Source organism: Elephantulus edwardii, unplaced genomic scaffold (assembly GCF_000299155.1).
Source record: "Elephantulus edwardii isolate Elephantulus edwardi_28Jun2011 unplaced genomic scaffold, EleEdw1.0 scaffold00047, whole genome shotgun sequence".
NCBI lineage: Eukaryota > Metazoa > Chordata > Mammalia > Macroscelidea > Macroscelididae > Elephantulus > Elephantulus edwardii.
Window position 1 is genome coordinate 824,103 of NW_006399797.1, and position 26,401 is coordinate 850,503.

The window sequence follows — 26,401 nt, forward strand, 5'->3', positions numbered from 1 at the left end:
TTGTGTCATCTGCATAATGCAGATTGTTGATAGATCTTCCACCAATCTTGACCCCACATTTCTCCTCATAGAGCCCAGACTCCCGGATAATCTGTTCTGCATACAGGTTGAAAAGGTATGGAAACAGGACACATCCCTGGCGTACACCCTTCCTAATTTTGAACCATGCAGTGTTTCCTTGCTCTTTTCTGATGACTGCCTCCTGGTCCAAGTATAGGTTTCTCATTAGCACGAGCCATTCTTCTCAGAGTCAGCCACAGTTTGTTATGATCCACATAGTCAAATGCCTTTGCATAGTCAATGAAGCACAGATATACATTCCTCTGGTATTCCCTGCTTTCAGCTATGATCCATCTAACATTAGCTATAATATCCCTAGTACCACGACCCCTTCTAAACCCAGCCTGGACTTCTGGCAGTTCTCTGTTGATGTGCTGTTCCAGTCGCTTTTGGTTAATCTTCAGTAGAATCTTGCTTGCATGTGAAATCAATGATACTGTTTAGTAGTTTCCACAGTCTGTTGGGTCACCCTTCTTTGGGATGGGAAAAATATAGATCTTTTCCAGTCAGTTGGCAAAGGGGTTGTTCTCCAGATTTCTTGGCACAACTTGGTGAGCACATCCAGGGCAGCATCTGTTAGCTGAAATATGTCAATTGGTACACCATCTATTCCTAGGGCCTGCTTTGCACTTTCTCCTCTTCACTGTTCAAAACATAAGTTTTTATAGATACTACTGTGTGTTCTTTGGATAGTACACAAAAAATGTATGTTCTGGAATATGGGATGTCTGCTCTTCTCCAACACTACAATATAAAGGGATCTATTATTGCTCTGTAACCCTTACTAGTTATCCAATTGTCTGATTCAGGTCATGGTCTTTCCAATTACATGGTCTGCATTAGAGATCTGGACACTGAAAAGAATCGATGCCTTTGAGATTTGGTTTTGGAGAAAAGCACTGAACGTCTCATGGATAACCAAAAGAATAGAGATGTCTTATAGAGGGTGCAGCCAGAGTGCTCTTTGGAGGTAAGAATGATGAGGCTTTGCCTCAGATATTTTGGACATGTTGCTAGGAGGGGCATTCCTTGGAGAAAGACATGATTCCTGAGAAGGGTAGAGGGTTAGAGGAAGACCCTCAACCAGGTGGATTGACACAGTGACTGCTGCAATGGGCTTTTGTGTGTCAGGAAGAGTGAGAATGGTGCAGGATAGAACAGGGTTTAGACCTTTTGTTCATAGTGTCTCTATGAGTTGTATTCAATGCAACCTAACAACAACAACAACAACAAAACAACAATTGCCAGATGTATGTTGCTGTTGAGTAAGGCAGAGTCAGAACTAACCCATAGCTGATGTTCCAGTGAATTTTCAGAGGCAATTAATTACACAGGAAGAGATTGCCCATCCTTCTTCTGTGGAGCAGCTGGTGGTCGGGAACCAGTGCCTTTGACATTGCAGTGCAAAAAACACAGTATCATGGCTTGGATCAGGCACAACAGTCTTTAAGCTGACATCCTTTCTCCTTAGTACCTTGAAAGAAGATTTTCCCAGTTCAACATATCCTTTAATTTCTTGATGGTTGTTACCATGAATATTATTTGTGGATCCAAGTATACAATTAGGGAGCTCTGGTAGACTAATGGCAAGAGCTGTGCTGCAACCCCAAAGGCAAATGGTTCGAGATCACCAGATGCTCCATGGGAAAAGGATGGGCAATTTCCTCATGTGCAGTCAACTGCCTCTGGAAACCTGCTGGATGGGCTGGCTATGGGATGGTTCCAACTCTATAGTACACAACAACAACATGGCATAATCTATAGAGAAGTGACCTCATTTAAAGACCTCTGTTATCTTACAATTCAAATAACCAGCAGCTGTGCAAATGAAAGGCAGTTTCCTCAATGTATTTACAGCCTCAGAAACCCAATGGAGTATCAGCTGAGTCCATTGTGACTTACTGGCAAATAGTTTGAATTTAAGGTATATGTATGCATGATTAAGAAATCCTGATGTTATAGTCCAGTGTGTTACATTGCTAATCACAAGCCTTCATTCCCAGTGGTTCAAATATACCCATGATAGTCTCCTGTGTTAAAATTACAGCTTTGGAAACTTGAAGGAGGGTTGCCATGAGTCAGAATTGGCTTAATGGAAATAATTGATCACAGACACAAACATACATATGTGCATCTATACACACATAAGCAGTTTCACTGCCAACCCAAAGTAACATGGTACAAACCCACCAGCAAAATTATGAACAGATTAAAAGGCAAAAACTGCATGGCCTTTTCAATAGACAAAAAACCCTCCAATGTTTGGCAAAATCTAATTACTTTTATAACCAAAAAATCCCCACCAAACCACTCAAACTAAAACAAACCACACTAAAAGGGCTTTCAAAAGACCAAGAATAAGAAGGAACTTCCTCAGTGTGGTAAAAGGCATCCATAAAAACCTGACAGTTAACAACATCCTTAATAGTGAATGACTGAATGCTATCATGCTTTCACCATTTCTATTCAACACTGTGCTTATTACAGATTCTAGCCGTAGCTACTAGGCCAGGGAAACAAGTTATACCAATTGGAAAATAAGGAGTAAATCTACCTATTTGCAGATAATATGATTTTATATGTAACAAATTATATTTTGCAAGACAGAAATCAACAATCTACTCTCATGTACTTTTCTTACTGTATGACTTCCACACTCCTCTCATCAAGTTATGGGATTCATGCAACCTCTCTTGGATGCAATATGTGTCTATGGTAGATTATAATACTCTGTGATTCCTGAAGAAAAAAAATGCAACACAATTTTCACTCAGAGAAATCAGTCACCATATTGGAAAAAGGCCAGGACACAGAGTGGGCATATATATGTTTTCTAAACAAGAAACATAGCTAGTGGACATCTACCATCAACTACTGAACATTTGAGTGAGGATACACTTCTAAAATGACTCTTGTCCGACTCTGCTATTACATGCAGAACTTCAAAGTGAATTAAATTGCAAGCTGAGTCAATTCTAAGGACTGTGAGTAATACTAATAAATGTTTTAAGATTTTATCTTACCAGAAACAGATAATTATAACATAAAAAGAATCAAGTGCGTATTCCATCTCTCCTGTATAATATGAACACAAGTGATGGGCTTATTTTTCTAATAAACATATTTCTATAGATGAAGAAAAAAAGAATTACAGATTATAATATATCAATAATGGATCTAGGCTCTGAGCATCATGACCCAAACAGTAAAGACATACTATTCTTTTATGTGGTTCTTTTTCTTTTTTTTTACTCCCTTCTTAATTTTATTTTTAAAACTTTTTTCTTTTATTATTATTAATTTTAATGAAAATTTATAGAGATTATGTGGTTCTTAATGAAAGTGTGCACCCCACATATGAAGTATTTTTGGAAAAATATATCAAATCTAAGTCTAATAATTTACAGCTTTGTTTACAATTTTATAGGAACTATAGGGGATAGAGAAACATTAATTATAGAGACATGAGAAGCTAACTAGTTCTGGACTTTTACAAATGTTACAGAACAATATCCTGTATATATTTTTTACACAATTTTTTTTATTTTTTACTGGTTTACTTACAAAGTTTGTATACATTGTTTTCCACACAGATCATTCCCCTTTCCTTTACCCATCCCTCCCTCCATCCGTAAAATTATGTGACCCTGTGACCCTACGATTGAACCACTCCCCACCCTCAACCCTCTGCTCCCCACTCCCCACCCTGGATACTTGTACACTTTCTACAATAATGGTCGTATACAGTGTTTGTTCTTGTGGGACTGAGTTGCTTCACTCAGCATAATGCTCTCCAGTCCCTCCCAAATTAGATAGTAATTCACAAAATCATTGCTCCTGTGTGTGGCATAGTATTCCATTGTGTGAATGTACAATAATTTCGTAATCTATTCCATTGTGGTTGGACATTTGGGATTCTTCCATGTACCTGTGATAGTGAATAATGTAGCTATGATCATTATTGAACAAATCTCCACTTGTGCCTCAGTTCTCATTTTCTCAGGATATATTCCAAGTAGTGAATAGCTGGGTCAGATGGAATTTCTATGTCCAGCTTTTTGAGGAAATGTTAAGCAGTCTCCTAGAGTGATTGTACAATTTTACAATCAGACCAACAATGTACAAGATTTTTCTATCTCACCACGTCCTCTCCAGAATTTATTACTTGTTGCCTTGCTAAACTGTGCCACTGCTATTGGGGTAAGATGATATCTCATTGTGGTTTTGATTTACATCTCTCTTATTGCCAGATTTGGAACATTTCTTCAGGTGTCTGTTGGCCACCTGAATGTTCTCCTCTCTGAAAAGTCTTTTCATGTCTCTTGGCCATTTTGTAATGGATTATCAGTCTTTTTCTTCTAGAAGCCTAGGTGAGAATTTCCTCAACATAATGAAAAGTATATATGCAAAACCAAGAGCCAATATAATTCTCAATCTAGAAAGACTAAAAGCATTATCTTTGCAAACAGGGACCAGACAAGGATGTCCACTGTCACCATTTCTATTCAACATTGTATTGAAAGTACTTGCTAGAGCAATACAACAAGAAAAGGAAATAAAAGGCATTCTGATTTGTAAAGAGATGGTTAAATTGTTGCTGTATGCAGATGATATGATAGTACACACAAAAAAACCCCTAAGGGCTTACCAAAATAATTGTTAGAACTAGTAGACCAACGAGTGGGAGGATTCAAGAACAATATCCAAAAATCAGTGGGATTCTTCTACAGAAACTAAGAAAGCAATACCATTTATAATAGACAACTAAAAATTGAGATACTTGGGAATGAACCTAACTAGAAACACAAAAGACCTATATAAAGAAAACTACCAACTATTTCTGTGAGACACAATAAAAGATCTAAATAAGTGGGAAAATATTCCCTATTCACGGATAAGAAAACTCAATATGGCGAAAATGCCAATCCTACCAAAAGCAGTCTACATGTTCAATGCAATCTCAATCCTGATACCAGATTAATTTTTCAAGGAGGTAAAAAGGGAAATTGTCAAGTTTATTTGGAGAGGAAAGAGACCCCGAATAAGCTTCTGAAAAACTAAAATGAAATGTGAGACAAATCCTACTACACAAAAGTGATGTTGTTCCAAAACAAATACATTTAAATAAAAAGCAGAAAGTCTAGAAAAGCAATCTTTTAGAAGATATTTAAGAGACAAATACCAGTTGCAATTTATCTTATTTTAATCGAATTGAAACAAAGAATTTTTTTAAGCACAGGAAACACATTAAAAATTTTAAACACTGGGTAATTGATAATTTAAAGCATTTTGTTAATATTTTAGGTGGGCTACTCAAAGTTATATTTAAAATAGAATCTTATGTTTTAGAGGTTCATAAAGAAATGTTTGGCTATTTCAAATGTCCGTTAAGGTATACAGTTATGGCAGAAGGCACAGACAGATAAAGTAAGTCTGGTCAAGTGCTTGTTGTTGTTGTTATGTGCCTTCAAGTTGCCGGTGGCTCATAGATACTTTATGTACTGTACCTCTAAACCCTGTCCTCTCCTGTGCCAGTTTCACTCACTTCACCACACCTAGCCCCATTACCCAGTTACTGTGCCAATCCAACTCACGGGGGTCTTCCTGTCCTGTATGGTCCCTTGACTCTTCCAAGTATAATGTGCTTAACAATATTTGAATTTAAATGATACACAAATGAATTTCTTTACAGATTCTTCCTTTTCATATGAATGATATTTTCAATTCTGCAAAATTTAAAACTATACATTTAAACTTTATGCTAAACTTGGAGTCTTTTCTCTTGGACAATATCTTAGTTCTCCACATAGTGGTGTCCCCTATTGGTGACCTTGGAACAACTGTATTTGATTATGGATGCTTATAAGGGGATTTTCTAAATTAAATAGAAAAAAAATCAAATTTTTATAATAAAAGGCTTTTAAGTATGATGGTTTCTATCAAACATTAAAACTAACAAAGTGGAAATACTAAGCATAAAAGGTTAAATTTAGCAAATAAAACATGGCTTCTGAACTGACCACTATATATTAGCAGAGTGGGAAGAATTTATTGTTGGGGATAGTAAATATGATTTCTTTTACAGACTGTCCATTATTAAGTGGGAAAACATTGCCATTGATGTAAAATGAAGTAGTTGTTTGGCCTTATTTTCCTTATCTATATAAATAGACCATTAAGTAGTGCAGTATTCCAGGAATTCAATTTATCCCAACCAAATTCATGTCATTTCAAATAAAGTCAATTCATCTGTATTTTGCTCTGATTGGTTTTCTTACAACAAATTTTACAAATATATTTATTTTAATAATTTTTTGTGTCTGTATTTCCTAGAAATTACATTTACTGGTATAAGATGGGGAATATTCTCATTATAAACCAGATCACATTCATTATCTCAACAGTAAGTGCTAATTCACTATTTTTAAATACATTTTTCAATAACTAAATTTCAATCTTTCAGTTCATAAAATTTAAATATATAAGATTTCAAGGGAGCTTTGGTGGCCTAGTGGCAAAAAGCTGCACTAAATCCCAGAGGTACACAGTTCGAATCCACCAGATGCTTAGCTGGAGAAGGAGGGGCAATCTCCTCCTGTACCAGTCAGATACGATTTGATGGTACACAGAAAAAAAATAAAATTAAATTTAAAAAAATATATTATTTCAAAGAAAATTCACAGTGACACACTATTTTATTCAATGAGGTTGAATACTTCTAATCTATTCATATGGCAGCCAGAAAATTTTCACAAAGTGACTGTGAATCTGAATCTTCTTTTGTTTGGAATTTAGAGTCTTTAAAAAGAATCTTTCTTCATTTAATATATGTAGAGTATCTATATGCTGTTGTAGATACATTCAATCTCTAAAAACTTTCATTAGTCTAACATTTTTGGATCCTTATTCCTTCTTTGTCTCTTCACACATTCCTTCCCATAGGAAAATGCATTTTCCTTGCCTGATGTATTTGGCTGGAACACTCCTTCCTATCTTGTGGGATCAACTTGCCCAGACTGTTAATTCTGAGCTGTTCTCATCCTCTGTGGAGAGGTTTGTAGACAACCAACTCTCCTAAGATTGAGTTAGTGATCTTATTCTTTCTGAAGTGATGTATTAACAAAACTATTTATCCACAGATCCAAAATAACACAGTATTTAAAAACTCCCTAAATTGTACTTAACAGTCACCAATAATAGAATGGCATTGTTAAGTGCCTTCGAGGAACCTATGACACATAGTGACCAATAGCTCTGAAGCCTACCCTGTCACTGACTCTGACACACCTACCCTCATTATCCCAATTACTGTATCAATCCATCTCATCTGCTGTCTCCCTCTCCTGCACTGCCCCTCCAACCTTCCAAGTGTGATATCCTTCTCCAAGGATCTGTCCCTTCTGGCCACATGCCCAATGTATGTGAGATGGAGCTTCAAAATCCTAGCCTTCAAGGAGACACTTGGTTTCACTCTCTCCAAAACAGACCTATTTGTTTTCTTGGCAGTCTATGGTATGTTCAAGATTCTTCTTTAGTACCACATCTCAAAGGCATCAATTCTTTTTCTATAACCCTTAGTCATTATCCAGGTATTTGATGCTTAGCAAGTAATTGCAAAGGCCATGGACTGGATCAGGCACACATTAGTCTCTAGACTGACGTCATTGTTGCTTCTCAGTACTCTGGGAGGTCCCTGACAGCAGATTTACCCAATGCAATTAATCTTGTGATTTCCTTACTGCTAGTGCCTAGAGTGTTGATTGTGGAGCTGAGCAAGTTGTTAACAACTTTAGTCTCGTCCCCATCCATCATGGTGCTGCCAATTGGCCTAGTCGTGAGAATCTTTGCTTTTCTTGATATTGAGCTTCAATCCATATTGAAGACTGGAGTCTTTGACCTTCAGCAGCAAGTGCTTCAGGTCCGCCTCAGTTTCAGCAAGCAGGGTTGTGTCATCTGCATAACATTGGTTGTTAATGAGTCTTCCTCCAATCCTGATGCCACTAGAAATTTTAACTGCAGTTTTATAGATGAGTAAACCTAGACTTTTAGACTGGTTTGAATGGGTTCCTTCATGGCATACGAAGTTGAAGTGGAACAACTTTGAATTTTCAAAACTTTCAAGATCTATATCACTGAGCAAAACAAGTCTTGAAATAATTGAAATGAGCCCTTTTAGGAGCCTGATGTAAAATACTGGACTATTGCCAGGACCGTGGAGAGAGACACATTCAAGAGCAGTACAGTCAGCCTCCATCTTTGAACTACTGCTACTTTCTACTTAGCTAGTCAAGAACTTTGGTTGTGGTGTGACTGGCACATTATCTTCATTTTCTAAGGAGATGAAATTTCTGGCTGGGCTTTATTCCATCATTTTCCCTGTTCTAGTTATTGTTCTGGTCCATCAGATTTAAAAATGTGAGTCTGTTCCAGTTTTCCTTTCATGTTTGCACTGGGCTAAACTGGTTCAAACAAGGCTTCAGAGACATAATCAGATCATGTTGTTGTTGTTGTTATTGTTATTGTTGTTGTTATGTACCGTCGAGTTGCTTTTGACTCATAGAGACCCTATGTACTACAGCCCTAAACTCTGTTCTGTCCTGTGCCAATTTCATCATCTCTGACACACTCATCCCAATTACCCAGTCACCAAATGAATCCATCTCCTACAGGGCCTTCCTCTCCTGCACCTGCCCTCACCCTCCCAAACATGATGTCCTTCTCCAAGGACCAGTCTCTCCTTACAACATGACCAAAGTGTGTTAGACGAAGCCTCAAAATCCTTGCCTCCAAGGAACAGCCCAGTTTAACCTTCTCCAGGATGAATCTGTTTGTTTTCTTAGCAGTCCATGTTACCCTCAACACTCTTCTCCAGCACCACAGCTCAAAGGCATCAATTCCCCTTCTATCTTCCTTAGTCATTGTCCAACTCTCTGATGCATAACAAGTGATTGCAAAGACCATGGCCCGTATCAGATGCACCTTAGTCTCCAGAGAGACACCGTTGCTCTTCAGTACTTTAGAGAGGTCCCTAACAGCAGACTATGCCTAACAAATATAGAAGTCTGTCCTGATCCTACTGGGAATATTCAAGGGGGTCAAATCAAAACAACAGCATACCCTCTTTTATGACCAGTTCTGAGTAAACTGAGAAGTAAATCTGTGAGTAACAGAGTTGGAACTGTCATCTTTATTACAATAAGACTTAAATTAGAGCACAAGAAACTATTAATACCAAACCTCAGAATTAAGCAGATTTGCCAGCTCAGAAGTGAGGCAGGGCTTTCTCCCTTCTATTTATTATTTCCTCCTTTCCTTCTCTCTATCTCTTCCATGTTCCGGGGCTACATAGCCTAACTAGTAAAACTAGTAACTACTCTAGACTTCGGAGGATCTAGGATAAAAGTTGACCTCTTGTAAGTAATTCACTCTTACAGCTAAAATGGCAGTCTTTACCTATTTGCCAATCACATAAATAACTGTCTTCCCTGGAATGGGGACTCAAAGATAACTCTAAGATTCCTATATCCACAAGGAAGAATATTCAATATATTCTTGATTGAATTGTCTCTTAACTGTTAAAACTCAAATAGTAATAATTTTAGTATTATTCCTCAACAGAGATGTACATTAATTGTTAGGGAAGTTCAACACTCATTTTTATGAGGTTGTTCCATAAATTCTTACCATTTGCCTTTTGTGAATTCTCCAGGGACTTTTGGGATGTGTGGAATTTGCATCCTGAATACCTGGCAGTATATACATAAATTCCATTAGGTAAATCCACTTTAAGGTCTATCTCTATACAGAGTTGACAATTCATACTTTATTCTATCTCACTTTGAAATTATATCCACCTACATTTCCCAGTAGCATGTTAGATCCTTCAATGAGACTAAAAGACAACATAAAAAGAAATTAAATACCTCTCAAACTCTTGTCCATGGAGTAGGAAAGGACTCCTAGCTGCCCCTCCAGGAGGTTTTCAGAGTATATCAATCACACAGAAGGAACTTTCCCCATCTTTCTCATGTAGAGCAGCTGGTGGATTTGAACCACCTGCCTACACCCTACCTGTTGGTAGCACAACTCCTTACCCACTAGGTCACAAAAGCTCCCTGAATAAAAATAAAAATACAAAGGTTTTCTGGTAATAAGTTGCCAATAACACATAAGCACTCCAAATATTAATATAAAGACCCCTTTACTATAAAAGTCTCAGGGCTAAACTGAAGTTCAAAGATTAAATCTCCTTTCAAGTTAAAGTCAAAATATATTAAAGTCCAAATGAATTAAAATCTGATAAGAAATTCTCTTCCCCTCGGGAAATAAATGTTCAGAGTTTAACATATCTAAGATGAAATTAAGAGACCAGATATTTCTCCTAGTTTTATTGGGCAGTTCACCCTCAATCAAGGGGATTATGGATGTCTGGATAGTGTTAGCCTTTCATCAACCAAATGTCTTTTGTGCTGTCTTTTGCAGGAAAGGTATAGTTTCTGCATTTAAAACTTCAGAATTTAAAGTACAATATCTCTGATATACTTCAATTTAAAGAGATGAAGAGTTAGTAAAGATCAGGCATTGTTATACATAAAATTTAAAAACTAAAGGGAGCTTTGGTGGTTTAGTGGTAAGATATGCTGGCAACTCAAAGGCAGGTGAGTTGAATCCACCAGCTGTTTTGTGTAAGAAAGATGGGCAATCTCCTCCTGTACTATTTACTGCCTCTATTTACACCTGCTGAGTATTAACTATGAGTCAGTTCCGATTCAACGGTATACAACAACAGTCCCTAGAGAAGCCATCCACAAAAAATCATTCTTCCAGAATTCAAGATTTAATGTTACCACATCCCATGCTGAAGAGACCCTGTCCAGTATGCACCAATTTGTGATCCATACCTATGAACTTAAATTCCATTAGAAAAATCTTCAAGTAAGAGGTTAGTTCAGCACTACACATTATCATTGACTCTTGCTCATATGATACTTTCTAAAATTTGTTAGTGTCAATCACTTCTTTTTGGTGCAGTGGTCCTATGTATTTCCTTCATCTTCTTTTGATATTTTCTAAGTCATTCAATATATTGTCCATAGTATCTTTTTCAAAATTGCACTTCAAGGCTTAAATATGTTTTTCAGTTCTCTAAGCTTGATAGAAAGAGTCCTTCCCTTTTTATTCTCAAATTCCAGCTCTCTGCAAATTCCATTATACTTTTCTTTGTCCTCTTAATGTGCCCTTTAAATCTTCTCTTCAGCTCTTTTACTACTGCATGTTTTTCCTTTGTTTTGGCTTTTTGATGCTATAGTACAATTTTTAGAGTCTCTTCTGACATTCAGGGTTGTTTTTTTCTTTTCTTTTTTCTCTGTCTTTGTAATCACCTTTTGCTTTCTTTATGGATGATGGTTGTTTTTTTCTTTTCTTTTTTCTCTGTCTTTGTAATCACCTTTTGCTTTCTTTATGGATGATATCCTTGATATCATCTCACAACTCATCCAGTGTTTAATGTCTCAAATTTATTCTTAAAATGATCTTGAATTTAAGTTGGAATAGATTCAAGACCAATTATTTGTTCTTGTGCACTTATTTTAATTTTCTTGATATTGATTTGAACTTGCACTTTAATAATTGATGGTCTGACACAGTCCGCCCCTGGCCTAGTTTTAACTGTCCATAATGAATCTATCCAATCATTAATTCTGTGAATATAGTCAATCTGATTCCTATGAAGCCCATCAGGTGAGATCTATGCATAAAGTCATTGTTTGTGTTTTTAAAAAGAAGAGATATTTGCAGTGAATAAATCATTGAAATCATTGAAAAGACAAAATTTGATCATTCTATTTCGAGCCTCATTTCTATCACCAAGCCCATATTTTCCAACTATGGTGAGGAAGGAGGAAGTTCAAGTTGCTATGAAGGAATTGGCAAAAATCAAGGCTCCAGAAGTTGACAGAATACCAATTGATTTATTTCAACAAACAGACACTTCCCTGGATGTGCTCACTCAGTTGTACCAGGAAATCTGGAGGATAGCCAGCTGACCAACTGACTGGAAGAGATCAATATTTGTTCCCGTTCCAAAGAAAGGTGACCCAACAGAGTGTGGCAATTCTCGAACAATATCATTGATATCACATGCAAGCAAGATTCTGCTGAAAATTATCCAAAAATGTTTGGAACAATATGTCAACAGAGAACTAACTGCCAGATGCACAGGCTGGATTCAGAAGAGGTCGCGGTACTAGGGATATTATAGCTAATGTTAGATGGATCTTGGCAGAAAGCAGAAGAATGTCTATCTGTGCTTCATTGACTATGCAAAGGCTTTTGACTGTGTGGATCACAACAAGCTAAGGCTGACTCTGAAAAGAATGGGAATCCCAGAACATTTGATTGTGCTAATGAGAAACCTATACTTGGACCAAGAAGTAGTCTTCAGAATAGAGCAGGGAGACACTGGATGGTTCAAAATCAAGAAAGGGGTCCATCAGGCATGTATTTTGTCTCCATACCTTTTCAATCTGTGTGCAAAACAGATCATCAAAGACGATGGACTGTGCGAGGAGGAATGTGGCATCAGGATTGGTGGAAGAATCATCAACAACCTGCATTATGCAGATGACATAACCCTGCTCCCTGAGACTGAGGAGGACCTGAAGCACCTGCTGCAGAGTGTCAAGGACTGCAGCCTCCTATATGGTTTGAAGCTCAACATCAAGAAAACAAAGATTCTCACCACTGGGCCAATTGGCAGCATCAGTTTGGATGGTGAAGAGATTGAGATAGTTAACAGTTTTAATTTACTTGGCTCCATAGTCAACACTCTTGGTAACAGCACCCAGGAAATCAGGAGACGAATTGCATTGGGAAAGTCAGGTGTGAGGGCCCTCTCAAGAGTACTGAAGAGCAACAATGTTCAGGCTGGAGACTAAGGTACACCTGATGCAGGCTATAGTCTTTGCAATTATGTGCTATGCATCGGAGAACTGGACAGTGAGTAGGAAGAGAATTGATGCCTTTGAGTTGTGATATTGGAGAAGAGTGTTGAATATACCATGGACTGCTAGGAGAATAAACAGGTTTGTCCTGGAGAGGAGGAAGCCAGAATGTTCCCTGGAGTCAAAGATTCTGAAGCTTCGTCTGACATACTATGGGCATGTTGCAAGGAGGGACTGGTCTTTGGAGAGGGACACCATGTTTGGAAGAGTGGAGGGACGGTGCAGGAGAGGAAGACCCTTGATGACATGGATTGATTCTGTGAGTGGAGTGGTGGGAATTAATGTGTTTGAGACAGTGAGGTTGGCGCAGGATAGAACGGCGTTTAGCACTCTTGTACATAGGGTCGCTATGAGTTGCCAACGATTCGATGGAACATAACAACAACAACAACAGCATTTTTTCTTCACTCTTTCCAACTTTTGCATTCCAATTAATATTTACACATCTTGATTGCCTTTCCAGTAGATTTTGGACCGCAAGAATCAGTAAAAATTCTTAATTTCTTCCTTTTTGGATCTAGATATAAGAACACATTTGAATAATATGTCTTCCTTGTATATGTATGGGTAATATCCTGTCACTCACAACATTATATTTCAGGATAGAACTTGAAATTGACTTTTTTTTACTATGACTGCAACACCATTTTTTCTTCTGTTTTTTATTCAGTGTAGTGTATCATATAATTTTATGATTCAAAGTGGCAAAAGTTGGTCCACCTCATTTCATTAACACCTAGTATGTTGATGTTAATATGTCTCACTTCAGTTTTTATAATTTCCAATTTTCAAATATAAACTATGCACATTCCATGTTCAAATTATTAAATAATGTTTATTATTGTTTTTCCTCATTCAACTCACATCCAGTCTGGGCTTTACCACTACTCAACTGTCACTATCTGTGTTCCTTTAGTGTTTATAGGGTTTTCAAAGGCCTACTATTTAAGTGGTGGATGGCTAATCCTGTTTCCTGGTCTATCTTAATTTGGGAGAGCTACTAAAATCTGTCCACAACAGGTAACCGTTGTAGCATTTGCCATGCCAATGACATAGCTTTCTTTATCACAAGTGGCATGAGTACGTCAAGTGCTGTATCAATTAGAAAAATGTTTCCCCAAACACAACAAACTGCCCGTTTAGTGTTTCGTAACAGGTCTGTGGGCTATCCTGAGCTTACATATATACAGTTTGTAGAATTTACTTTAGGCCTGGCACTAAAAATTTAAAGCCAAAATCTCATTTGTGCTTTCCATTACACTAGAAGAATTCAGCTCTCTTTCACTCTAAAGCAGCAAATATTATTCTGTCTTCCAAAAGCCTGAGAGACCTGTAAGACTTGTAGCAAGTGAACTTTGACTCAGTCACAGCTACTTTAGAAAAGCGATGCCTTGTTTTACAGTGAGCTGAGTGACTGGAAAATTATTGAGACCATCCCAGGTGGACTCTGTTGCTGGGCCCAAAGGCTGTCAGTGATTTGATAGAGGCCAGTACCCTTTATAAGACAAAATCCTTTACTTAAGTCTTAGTCTCTATAGAAAAAAAAACACATTTGCCTTTACACAAAATTGCCATAACCTATTTTCACTCATCAAAATCAAAACACTAAAGTACCTAAGGTTTAACTCCTCTTTCTTTTGTCATAGTGGTTAAATGCTAACCCCACAAACACCTCAATAAAAACCAAATCCAAACAAACAACAAAAACAAAAGTGTCAAGATCAAATAGCAAAATATTTCTAAGCCTAAAGTTTAACAAAAAAAAATCTGTCCTGGAGATAGTGGAACCAATTTGCTCCTTTGAGGCAAGGATTTTGAAAATCCATATCACGTACTTTGGACTCGCCGAGGGACCTCTCTTTGGAGCAGTATATACTGCTTTGAAGTCTCAAGGAACAGAGCAGGAAAGGAAGAGCCTGGCAGAGATTAATTGACACAGTAACTGGGGTAACAAAGGTAGGTGTGTCAGAGACAGTGAGATCTGCTCAGGACAGAGCAGGGTTCAGAGCTATTGTGCATAGGTTTGCTATTAGTTGTAGTCAACTCACGGCACATAACAGCAACAATAAGAACAAAGCTGAGTAATTTGTTCTCTCCCAAAGATTTTTATTTCATTCTACTTTTTCAGCTTATTAACAGAATTCTTGGCCCATACACCAAATGTTGAGAATTTTTGAAAGAAAATTAGCAATAAATAGTATTCATTTTTCACATCTAGGATATTAACAAATTAAGAATTAAAAGAAAAAATACAAATTAGTTTAAAAGATATATTAACTTTATTTTGCTAAAGGCAAAACTGGAGAGCATGATATGTAGACATGATCAGACTAATTTTCTACTACTACATAATACTATTAGACCATGGCACTAGAGATATTATAGCCAATTTAAGATTGATCTTGGCTGAAAGCAAAGAGTACCAGAGGAATGCCTGTGTTTTATTGACTATGCATAGGCTTTGACTGTGTGGATCATAACAAACAGTGGCTAACTCTGAGAAAAATAGGAATCCCAGAACACTTGGTTGTGCTTATGTGAAACCTATACTTGGACCAGTAGGCAATCAACAGAGCAAGGAAATATTGTTTGGTTTAAAATCACGAAAGTTGTACACCACTGATGCGTGTTATATTCATACCTTTTCAACACACATATGGAACAGATAATTCCAGAGGCTGGGCTCTATGAGGAGGAATGTGGCATCAGGACTGGAGGAAGATTCTTCAGCAACCTGCATTATGCAGATGATCCAACCATACTTGCTGAAACTGAAGAGGAACTGAAACTCTTGCTGCAGAAGGTCAAGGACTGCAGCCTTCAATATGGATTGAAGCTTAACATCAAGAAAACAAAGATTCTCACCACTGGGCCTAATGACAGCACCATGATAGATGGTGAGGAGACTGAGATTGTTAACAGCTTCCATTTGCTTGCTACACAGTCAACGCTCTTGGTACCAGCAGCCAGGAAATAAAAAGAATGAATTGCATTGGGAAAATCTGCTACAGTGTGCTAAAAAGCAATGTTGTAAGTCTAGAGATTAAGATTTGCCTGATCCAGGATGCAAAGATCCTGATCTTTGTGATTACTTGCTATGCATCAGAAAGCTGAAAAATGACTAAGGATGACAGAAGAAGAATTGATGCTTTTGAGTTGTGGTGCTGGAGTATTAAGTATATTATAGACTGGTAGGAGTACAAACAGGCTCATCCTAGAAAGGGTGAAACCAGGCTGCTATTTGGAGGCAAGGATTTTGAAGCTCCATCTGATATATTTTGGCATGTTGCAAAGGAGGGATCAGTCCTTCGAGAGGGACATCATGTTTGGTAGGGTGGAAGGACAGCACAGGAGAGGAAGACCATGGATGAGATGGGTTGCTTCAGTGACTGGGGAAATGGGACTAAGTGTGTTGGAAACAATGAGATTGGCTTAGGATAGGGGAGGGTTCAGAGCTGTAGTATGTAGGGTCGCTATAAGTTGCAAGTGACTTGATGGCACATAGAGATGACAACACCATCTAATAGACATAATTATCCACTGAGCTACATACAGCTCTGATTACAGCCTGTGCTAAAATCTCGTGCACAGATACCAACCGGATGAAGGGGAAGGGAACAGTTAAGCTAAATTGTCATCGAGTCAGAACTGATGCTGACCCTCCAGAGGATTTTAGAGGCATAAGTCACACAGGAGAAGTTTGTCCATTTTTCTTCCTCCACATTGTTGGAGACCAACAGAGAGACTTGGCCTTTGAGTTAGCAGCACGACTCCCTACAGTCTACATCGCCCACTTCTTCAATATTTGTGGATTTAGCAATCAGATAATTATTTCCCACCTCCCACAAAAGGAGTGAGGAAGAAAGCAAATCATGCTAATGAACTCTAGGACTGTGGAAGAAAATATCTAGAGTGAAAACAAACTCATGTTGTAATGACTTGTATCCCACAAAATGCATGCATAGAAAGGTGGTGGGTCAGTGAAGGAAAGGAAGGACCTCGACAAGAGAAATGGACAAAGTGGCTTCAGTCACGGGTGTAAACGCCTCAGAGACTGTGAGGACAGAGAAGGATGGGCAAAGTTTCTAACTATGGTATACAACAGGGTCACTATGAATCAGAGGCCCATCGGGACCAGTGGCATTATCGCTTCTTCTTTCCTTCTATCCTCTAGAAATAGAACTGGTAAAAAACTTGAAGAAAACCCAGGCATGTATGTGAAAGTTCTAGTGAGGAGCAGTTCATATTAATTCTCCCTTTCCTTTTCTTTTGAAAAGATTCATTTTTAATACATTAAGGATAGAAACAAATGAGTTGCAACTTTATTCTTTATGCTAAAATGACCCCTTTTATTAAGTGCTGATGACATTTGCTGGTGCAAATTAATTATAATTATAGCTGGGAATAAATTAAAATCCAAATTTCTTTCTTCTCCATTATTTAGTAGAAGAAATCATAAGAAATTCATCAGAATATTGGAAACAAACTTTATTTGACAGTGCTTGTTGATCTGGATTTGGGCCACAGACATTTTCTTCCTTATTGTTTGTGATCTGCTGTTGGTAAAAGCAGAACAAGCTGGAATTACTCATGCTGGGGAATTGGAAAGCAAATAATGCTAATGAAATAAATATCATTTCTTAGAACTTTCTTTAGGGATTTACACAAAATCACTTTACTAGCCTCAACAGCACAATATTTAGCAACCTCTCACAAGTGTTAGGGAGAGTTACTACTTTGCGACTCAACGAGGATCCTTGATATACTACCTAAATTAGACAACATATTAGAAAATAATGACAAGCCAATTTCCTAGAATTATACTTTTATCGAGGGAACAGCTGTCTGCTTTGCATAATATTAGTAACTTTTGGTTGTTCATCTTCTTTAAAATTTCAGCTGACTGAGTTTGTTAGTTATTTTTCTTTTAATTTTTGCACATATAGATAAGCAGGCATACTTAAATCGGTACAGAGCTTAAGGTGATAAACATTCTGGATGAATTGAAGGTGTCTGTCAGTGGTAGTAATTTTAGAAGTGGTAGGGCTGAGAGAAATTACTCCATTTTAAGAATAAAGAGTGATCCCAGCAGTTGCTGAGACTGTTGCTAGAGTCCGTCTCACAGTTCTTGAAGGGGAACGACTCTGGAAGAAAATTACCTCACTCGGGTCACAATGTCTACTAGGAGCAGTCTACATCTGATAGTTAATCCCACAGATGGGGGATATAAGCACTAAGTTTCCTATTCCTAAATTAGGATAACTTTCAGTGAGCATCCCCTCCCCAGATTTCCCTGTGGGTTCAACTGAATACGTGGTAGGGACTGAATGATATCTTAAGTTATTCCTCTGACCAGTTCAGCTTCCTTCTTCTTCCACAGGTTTCCTTTCACCACCATAATACACGAAGATCTAGTGAATATCTTGGTATTTGCTACTTGGAGAACCCAAACTGAAATGGGCTCTTGATGCTAAAAACTATTCTGAATAAAGTTTTCTGTATATGAACATACAACCTCACATTTAAGACTTATGCTTACATATCATTTGTACAAAGCAAAGATAGTAGAAATTTAGGCCTCTTTTGTGTGTATTAATATATGCTACCCTTAAGCAAAAATAGAGTGACTGTGGGTTATCATATATAGGACAACTTTATTTTATACAGTTCCAGTGAATTATTGTCAATAAATTTGACAACTTAGATCCCTTCAAAAGGACAAAATACTCAATTTTACAGAAAAACATAAATAGAAAACATGATTACTTTGATACATATAAAGCACAATAAATTCCCAATTTAAAAACACTCTAAAGAAAGAAATTATCAAAATAGCTTTCTTGATTAATTCTGTTGTTGTTGTTGTTGTTGTTGTTACTATGTGCCATTGAATCACTTATCACTCATAACAATCCTATGTACAATAGCTCTGAACCTAACTCTATCTTTAGCCAATCTTACTGTTTCTGACTCACCTACCTACCCTCATTAACCCAGTCACTGAATCAATCCATCTCATCCAGTGTCTTCCTCTCCTGTGCTGTTCCTCCATGTTTCCAAACAAGATATTCCTCTTCAAGGACTGGTCCCGCCTTGCAGCATGCCCAAAGTATGTCAGACGGAGCTTCAAAATCCTTGCCTCCAAAGAGCAGCCTGGTTTCACGCTCTCTAGGATGAACCTGTTTTCTCTCTTAGCAGTTCATGGCATATTCAGTGCTCTTCTCCAGCATAACTCAACGGTATTGATTCTTCTATCATCCTTAGTCATTTTCCAGCTTTCTGATGCATAGCAAGTAATTGTGAAGATCATGGCCTGAATCAGGCACACCTCAGTCTCTAGACTGACATCATTGCTCTTCAGTACTCTGGAGAGGTGTCTGACAGCAGATTTTACCAATGCATTTTGTCTTTTGATTTCCTGGCTGTTGCTATCAAGAGTGTTGACTGTGTCCACACAGCCAAATGCCTATACATGGTCAATAAAACACAGATAGACATTTTTTTTTAAAAAAAAGAGTGTTGGCTGTGGAGCCAAGAAAGCTGAAGCTGCTGACAACCTCAGTCTCTTTTCCATCTATCGAGGTGTTTAGTTTGCCTCAGGGGGAGAATCTTTGTTTTCTTGATGTTGAGCTTCCATCCATATTGAAGGCTGTAGTCCACATTCTGCATCAAATGTCTTAGGAGTGCTTAAATACAAAATAATTTCACCCACAAATACTTGAAAAAAATAATAGAGAAATGAACACTTTCATACTGAGGTTAACTTACACTGAAAACAAAATTATGCAAAAATATTATAAGGCATAGAGATAACAATCAATATAATAAAATGTACATGAATTATTGAATAAAAAATCAACTCATTTTGTACATTTTTACTAAAATGAAAATCAAACTTTTTTATTAAATTATAAGATAATTTCTAACTGGATCCAAACCATTCCAATACAAGTTTTAAAACTGTATCTAAATATTAACAAATGGATGAACCTAATAATATGCATTTCAGGCCTAGTCTGTAGGAAGTTGTCCTATAAATCCAAATACTGCACCTAACTCTGGTGGTTCGAAGAGACCAACAGCTCCAAGGTGGCAATCTTCTCCTATGTTATTTCCATAGGGAATAGCCGAGGAAGTCAGCTATGAGTCAATTCCAATTTATTTACATACTTCCACAGCTTATTTGGTATTCTTTCATTAATATTCAAGGCCTCAAGCCTATTCCTGAGATAGTGTTTAAATTCTGATGGAATAGACTCATGGTTGAATTTTGGCTCTCCTGGATTTGTCTTATATTATTGATATTATTGTGCTTATGTGAAACATATACTTGGACCAAGAAACAGTTCTCTGAACAGAGCAGGAAAACACTACATAGTTGAAAATCAGGAAGCAAGTGCATCAGGGATGTGTTCTTTCTCCATACCTTTCAAATTTTTGTACAGAACAGATAATTTGAGAGGTTGGGCTTTATAAAGAGGAATGTGGCATCGGGATTGGAGGAAGAGTTATCAACAACCTGTGTTATGCAGAAAACACAACCTTGAAACTTAGGCAAACTTGAAGTGCTTGCTGCAGAAGGTCAAGGACTGAAATGTTCAATATGTATTGAAGATTAAGACCAAGAAAACAAAGATTCTCACCACTGGGCCAATTGGCTGCACCATGATGGATGGAGAAGAGATTGAGGTTGTTAACAGTTACAACTTGCACAGCTCCACAATCAACACTTTTGGCACAAGCAGGCAGGAAATCAAAATGCAAATGGCATTAGGTAAATCTGTCAGGGACCTTTCCAGAATACTGAGAAGCAAGGACGTCAGTCTAATGACTAAGTTGCACCTGATCCAGTCCATGGCCAGCTTTCTGATGCATAGTAAGTAATTGCGAAGGCCTGGATGAGATGGATTGATACAGTACCTACGGCAATGTGGATAGCCATGTCAGAGTCAGTGAGACTGGCTCAGGACAGGACAAGCTTCAAAGCTATTGTACATAGGGTTGGTATGAGTCATAGGTCACTCGATGGCACATAACAACAACAACAACATGGGGATGGGGGTATGTGTATGTATGTATGTATGTATATGTATGTTGTTTACTGTTGATCAGAAGAACACACTCATAGCTGACTCTCCTGTGGGTTTTCAGAGGCAATAAACCCCACAGAAGAGGCTGTCAATATATATGTGATCTCTGGTGGTTTAGTGGTAAAGAATTGTGCTGACAAAACAAAGGCATATGGTTCTATTCCAACTGCTGCTCCATTGCAGAAAGATGGGAAATCTCCTATGTGACTTACTTCTCCTAAAAACCCACTGGAGAGCTATGGGTAAGTTCCAATTTGATGGTACACAAGAACAAATATATTTATAGTGTATTTGTATATATATATATAAACATATATAAATATATATATACAAACCTATGGCTAAATATCATTTCTTTCAGAACATCCAGGCTGGTTTAGCATTAAAAATGGAACCAGTGAATTTATTACCAGAATTTCTCAAGACTATTCTGAAACTCTGATTCTCTACGGGACTAAAAAGTTGTTGTAATGGTCATATACCTTATTACAGCAAAAGGATACTGATCAAAATTTGCAAAAGGAACAAATAGATAGGAAATATTCAGGAGTAATTAAATATAAGTTTCCAAGTATCTCTTTCAATTGAGTCTGAAAGATGTTATTGGGTGGTTCTGTTGATTCTGACACATAGTGGCCCCAGAGACAGAGGAGAATCACCTCATAGCATTTTGGAGGGCATACATTTTTATACTGAAGAAAGGATATTTCAAGGTCTTTAACAATTCCATGGTAGGAGTTCAAACCATCAATCTTTAGGTTATCAGTACTTAACCTTTGTGTCATCAGGATTCCTTGGAATCACATGAGAATGTGCTTAATTCTTCAAGAAATAAGGTGCAAAAAGTCAGACAAATATTGTCAACATGAAAAGCTGGCCAAAACCTTGAGGACATTTAAGTACACATGCAGCACCTCTGAGGTTGAGCTCAGCAACTGTGGTGCACCAAATTGATGAAACGGCTTTCCTCGCCATTGGCTTAGACATACTTGCTACTTCACTGGATGTTGTTGTTGTTGTTGTTGTTATGTGCTGTCGAATTGCTTGAGATTCATAGCAACCCTGTACAACAGCCCTGTACCTTGCTCTATCCTGTGCAAATCTTATTGTCTCTGACACACCTACCCCCATCATCCCAATAACTGAATCAATCCATTTCATCGAGGGTCTTTCTCTCTTGCTCTGTCCCTCCACCCTCACAAGCATGATGTCCCTCTCTAAAGATGGGTACCTCCTTGCAACATGTCCACAATATATCAGATGAAGTTTCAGAATCCTTGCCTCCAAGGAGCAGCCTGGTTTCACCCTCTCTAGGCGGAACCTGTTCATTCTCTTAGCCAGTCCATTCAATACTCTTCTCCAACACCACAGCTCAAGAGCATCAATTCTTCTTCTATCATACCTAGTCATTGTCCAGCTCTCTGATGCATAGCAAGTGATTTCAAAGACCATGGCCTGTATGAGGTGCAACTTACGTCTCCAGACTGACATCATTACTCTTCAGTATTCTGGAGGTGTCTCTGATAGCAGAATTTCCCAACGCAATATGTCTTTTAATTTTCTGGCTTCTAGTGCCAAGAGTGTTGATTGTGGAGCCAAGAAAACTGTTCTAAATCTGAGCATTCAGATTAAGGCAGACTAGGAAGAAGGACTGGCCATTCACTTCCAAAATAGCAGGCCTTCAAAAAACCCTATGGACAATAAAACACACTTAGACTAGCAGATAGAGCAACTAGAAAGCATGTTTACCACTATTTTTTCTCATTTAGATTGACTCCAAATCTGGGTTATACCTCTGATATTATAACTATCTTTGTTCTTCTACTGTTCATAGAGTTTTCAGAGGCCTGCTATTTAATAAGTGGATGGCCAATCCTGTTTCCTAATCTGTCTTAATCTTGGAGTGCTACTAAAACCTGTCTACCATAGGTGATCCTTGTGGCATTTGATACATCAGTGATGTCGTTTTCAACATCACAATAAGTCACAATGATTTTAGTACAACAAACTGACAAGTTCTGCACTAATTAGAAGAATGAGTAATTAGAAGAATGAGTTTCCCCAATACAGCAAACTGACAAATTAGTGTTGTACTTCTAATAGCAAATCGGTCATACAAATATTATCTTGGCTTATACAGTTAAATGTACTGAAAAATTTCTGGAAGTACCATATGAACAAGTGCTAATAGTAGTGGAGAAAGAAGTTGAAGTTGTACTGAAGAGGATAGCAAAAAATAAGGACCCAGGAATCTATGGGATACTGACTGGCATGTTTCAACAAACAGATGCAGACTTTGGATTCACTCACCAGTCTATGTCAGAAAATCTGGAGGAGAGCTGTGTGGCCAACTGACTGGAAGACATTCATATGTGTTCCATTCTTAAAAGATATGATTCAAAAGAAATAGAAGTTTTAAAATTATGCATTAATATTACATGCAAGGAAAATACTGCTGAAGATCATTTAGAAACAGCTAGAACGGTACATAGAGAACAGCCAGAAGTTCAAGCAGAGTTTAAAGACGCTATGGTACCAGAGATATCATTGCTATTGTCAGATGCATCTTGACTGAAAGCAAAGAATGTACATTTATGCTTTATTGGCTTTGTAAAGGCATTTGACTGTATGAATCATAGCGAATTATGGCTAATATTGAGAACAATGGTAATATCAGAACACATAATTGTGCTCATGTGAAACCTATACCTAGATCAAGAGGCTGTTGTCTGAACAGAGCAAGGGAACACTATATGGTTTAAAATTAATAAAGGTGTAGTCAGAGAAATACCGTCTCATCATACCCATTCAATCTGTATGCTGAGCAAATTTTTCAGGAAGCCAGACTCTGTGAAGAAGAATGTAGTGTCGGGATAGGAGGAAGACTCATCAAGAACCTGAGTTATGCAGGCGACACAACTTTGCTTGCTGAAAATAAGGACTTGTATCATTTGCTGCAGAATATCAAATAATGCAACCTTCAGTATGGGTTGCACCTCTATGTCAAGAAAACAAAAATTCTTACCACTAGACAGATGAGCAATATCATGATAGATGAAGAAAAGATTGAAGTTGTCAATAATTTTATCTTACTTGCATCCACAGTCCACTTCCTTGGTACTAACAATCAAGAGATTATGAGACATTTTTCACAGCAAGTCTTCAGTCAGAGACCTCTCCAAATTATTGAGGAGCAATTATACAGTTGGAGGACAAAGATTCAGGCCAAATATTCAATCACTTGCTATGTATCTGAGAGCTGGATAATAAATAAGGAAAACAGTAGAAGAATTGATCCTCTTGAGTTGTCGTGTTGGAGAAGAGCACTGAATATCTCATGGACCACCAAAAGAAGAAATATGTCTTGTAGAAAATGCAGCCTGGAGCTTCATCTGACATATGTTGGACATGTTGTAAGGAGGGATAGGTCCTTGGAGAGGGACATCTTGCCTGGGAGAGTGGAGGGACGACACAAAAGGGGAAGACCCTCTATGAGGTAGATTGATTCAGTGACTGGGATAATCGGGATGGGTGTGTCAGAGGCAGTGCAATTGGCACAGGATAGAGCAGGGTTTAGGGCTGTGGTACATAGGGTTGCTATGAGTGGCAAGCAACTCGACAGCACATAACAACAACAGTGCTCTTTGTAGGCAAAAATGATAAATCTTCATCCCACATACTTTGTACATGTTGCTAAGAGAGTCTATTTTTTGGAAAGGGACACACTCATTAAAAAGGTGGAAGGTCAGCAAAAGAAGGGAACATCTTCAGTCAGATGCATTGACACAGTTACTGCTGCAATGGGTTCTGGTGTGTCAGAATATGATAATGGCATAGGATAGGACAGGGTTCAGATCTAATGTGCATAGGATCACCGTTGGTCTTACTTGATTCAACAACTAACCAAAAAAAAAAAAATCTTTCTTTGCCTTGTCTAGTAAATATGTTCTTGCCTTGTTTGCAATTCCCCTCTGACTTACCCTCCAAGGCTTAAGTGTTGTTGTTGTTGTTGATTGCCTTCTAATCGAGCATGACTCATAGCCACCCTATGAACAAAAGGCCTGAAGCCCCTCTACAACTATTGACAATTATCAAAATTTATAGGGTTTCTGGAGGCATGTTATTTAGGAAGTGGATGCCTCTCCTACTTCCAAAAGGGTTAAGTAATGAGAGTAATTCTTCCATTCTTCCCTATGGCAAGCTTAATAAAGGAAAGAGAAGAGTCTTCAAAATAAGAGATTCGTATTATAGGACGGAGATAGCAATTTTTCAGAAAGTTTGGAAAAATGCAGCAATATTACTGTAAGAAATGGAAGAAAATGCTACTAAGCATTGCTGTAATATATCATATTATATCTTTTTATTATTATTTGAGGAGGAAAAGCTAAACTTTCCTTATTTTAAAATTGCATTTTAGTCCTAAATAGTGTGGTTTGATTGTCAGTTATGTTTATTATTTGAGGAACTGCCAATAGAAATAGTGGTTTTAATATTTGACTGTCTACTAAATCCCAGAATAAAATTTCATTAAACTTGAGAAAGGAGTCCCTGGGAGGCACAAATGGTTAACTGCTGAGTCACTAACTGGGAGGCTGATGGTTTTAATTCATCCTTTGCTGTTTTAAAAGTGAAGTCTAGTGATCTGTGTCCAAAAGACTACAGTCTGAAGATCTAATGGAGCAATTTTTCTCTGTATACATGGGGTCTTCATGAAGTTAAATTAATTCAATGACAACTAACAATCACAGCAACAGACCTGAGAAACCTGCTCAGTTTTCTAATTTATTACACAGTTGGAACTGGACACAGAAAATAGAAGAAGGTAAAAGTAGAGCCAAGACAGAGATTGAATTGCATGAAAACTGAGAGGAGAAAGAGTAATGAGAGTGCTGACAGAGGAAGGGAAAATTGTGGAAATCCTTGCTTTTTCTGATTGTACAATCAAGAAGTGGGTCCTTCAGGGATGTATTTTTGTCTCCATACCTTTTCAATCTGTTTGCAGAATAGATCATCTGGGAGGCTGGGCTGTATGAGGAGGAATGTGGCATCAGGATTGGAGGAAGATTCATCAACAATCTGCGTTATGCAGGTGACACAACCCTGCTTGCTGAAACTGAGGAGGACCTGAAGTGCTTGCTGCAGAAGGTCAAGGACGGCAGTCTTCAATATGGATTGAAGCTCAACATCAAGAAAACAAAGATTCTTACCACTGGGCCAATTGGCAGCATCAGTATGGATGGTGAAGAGATT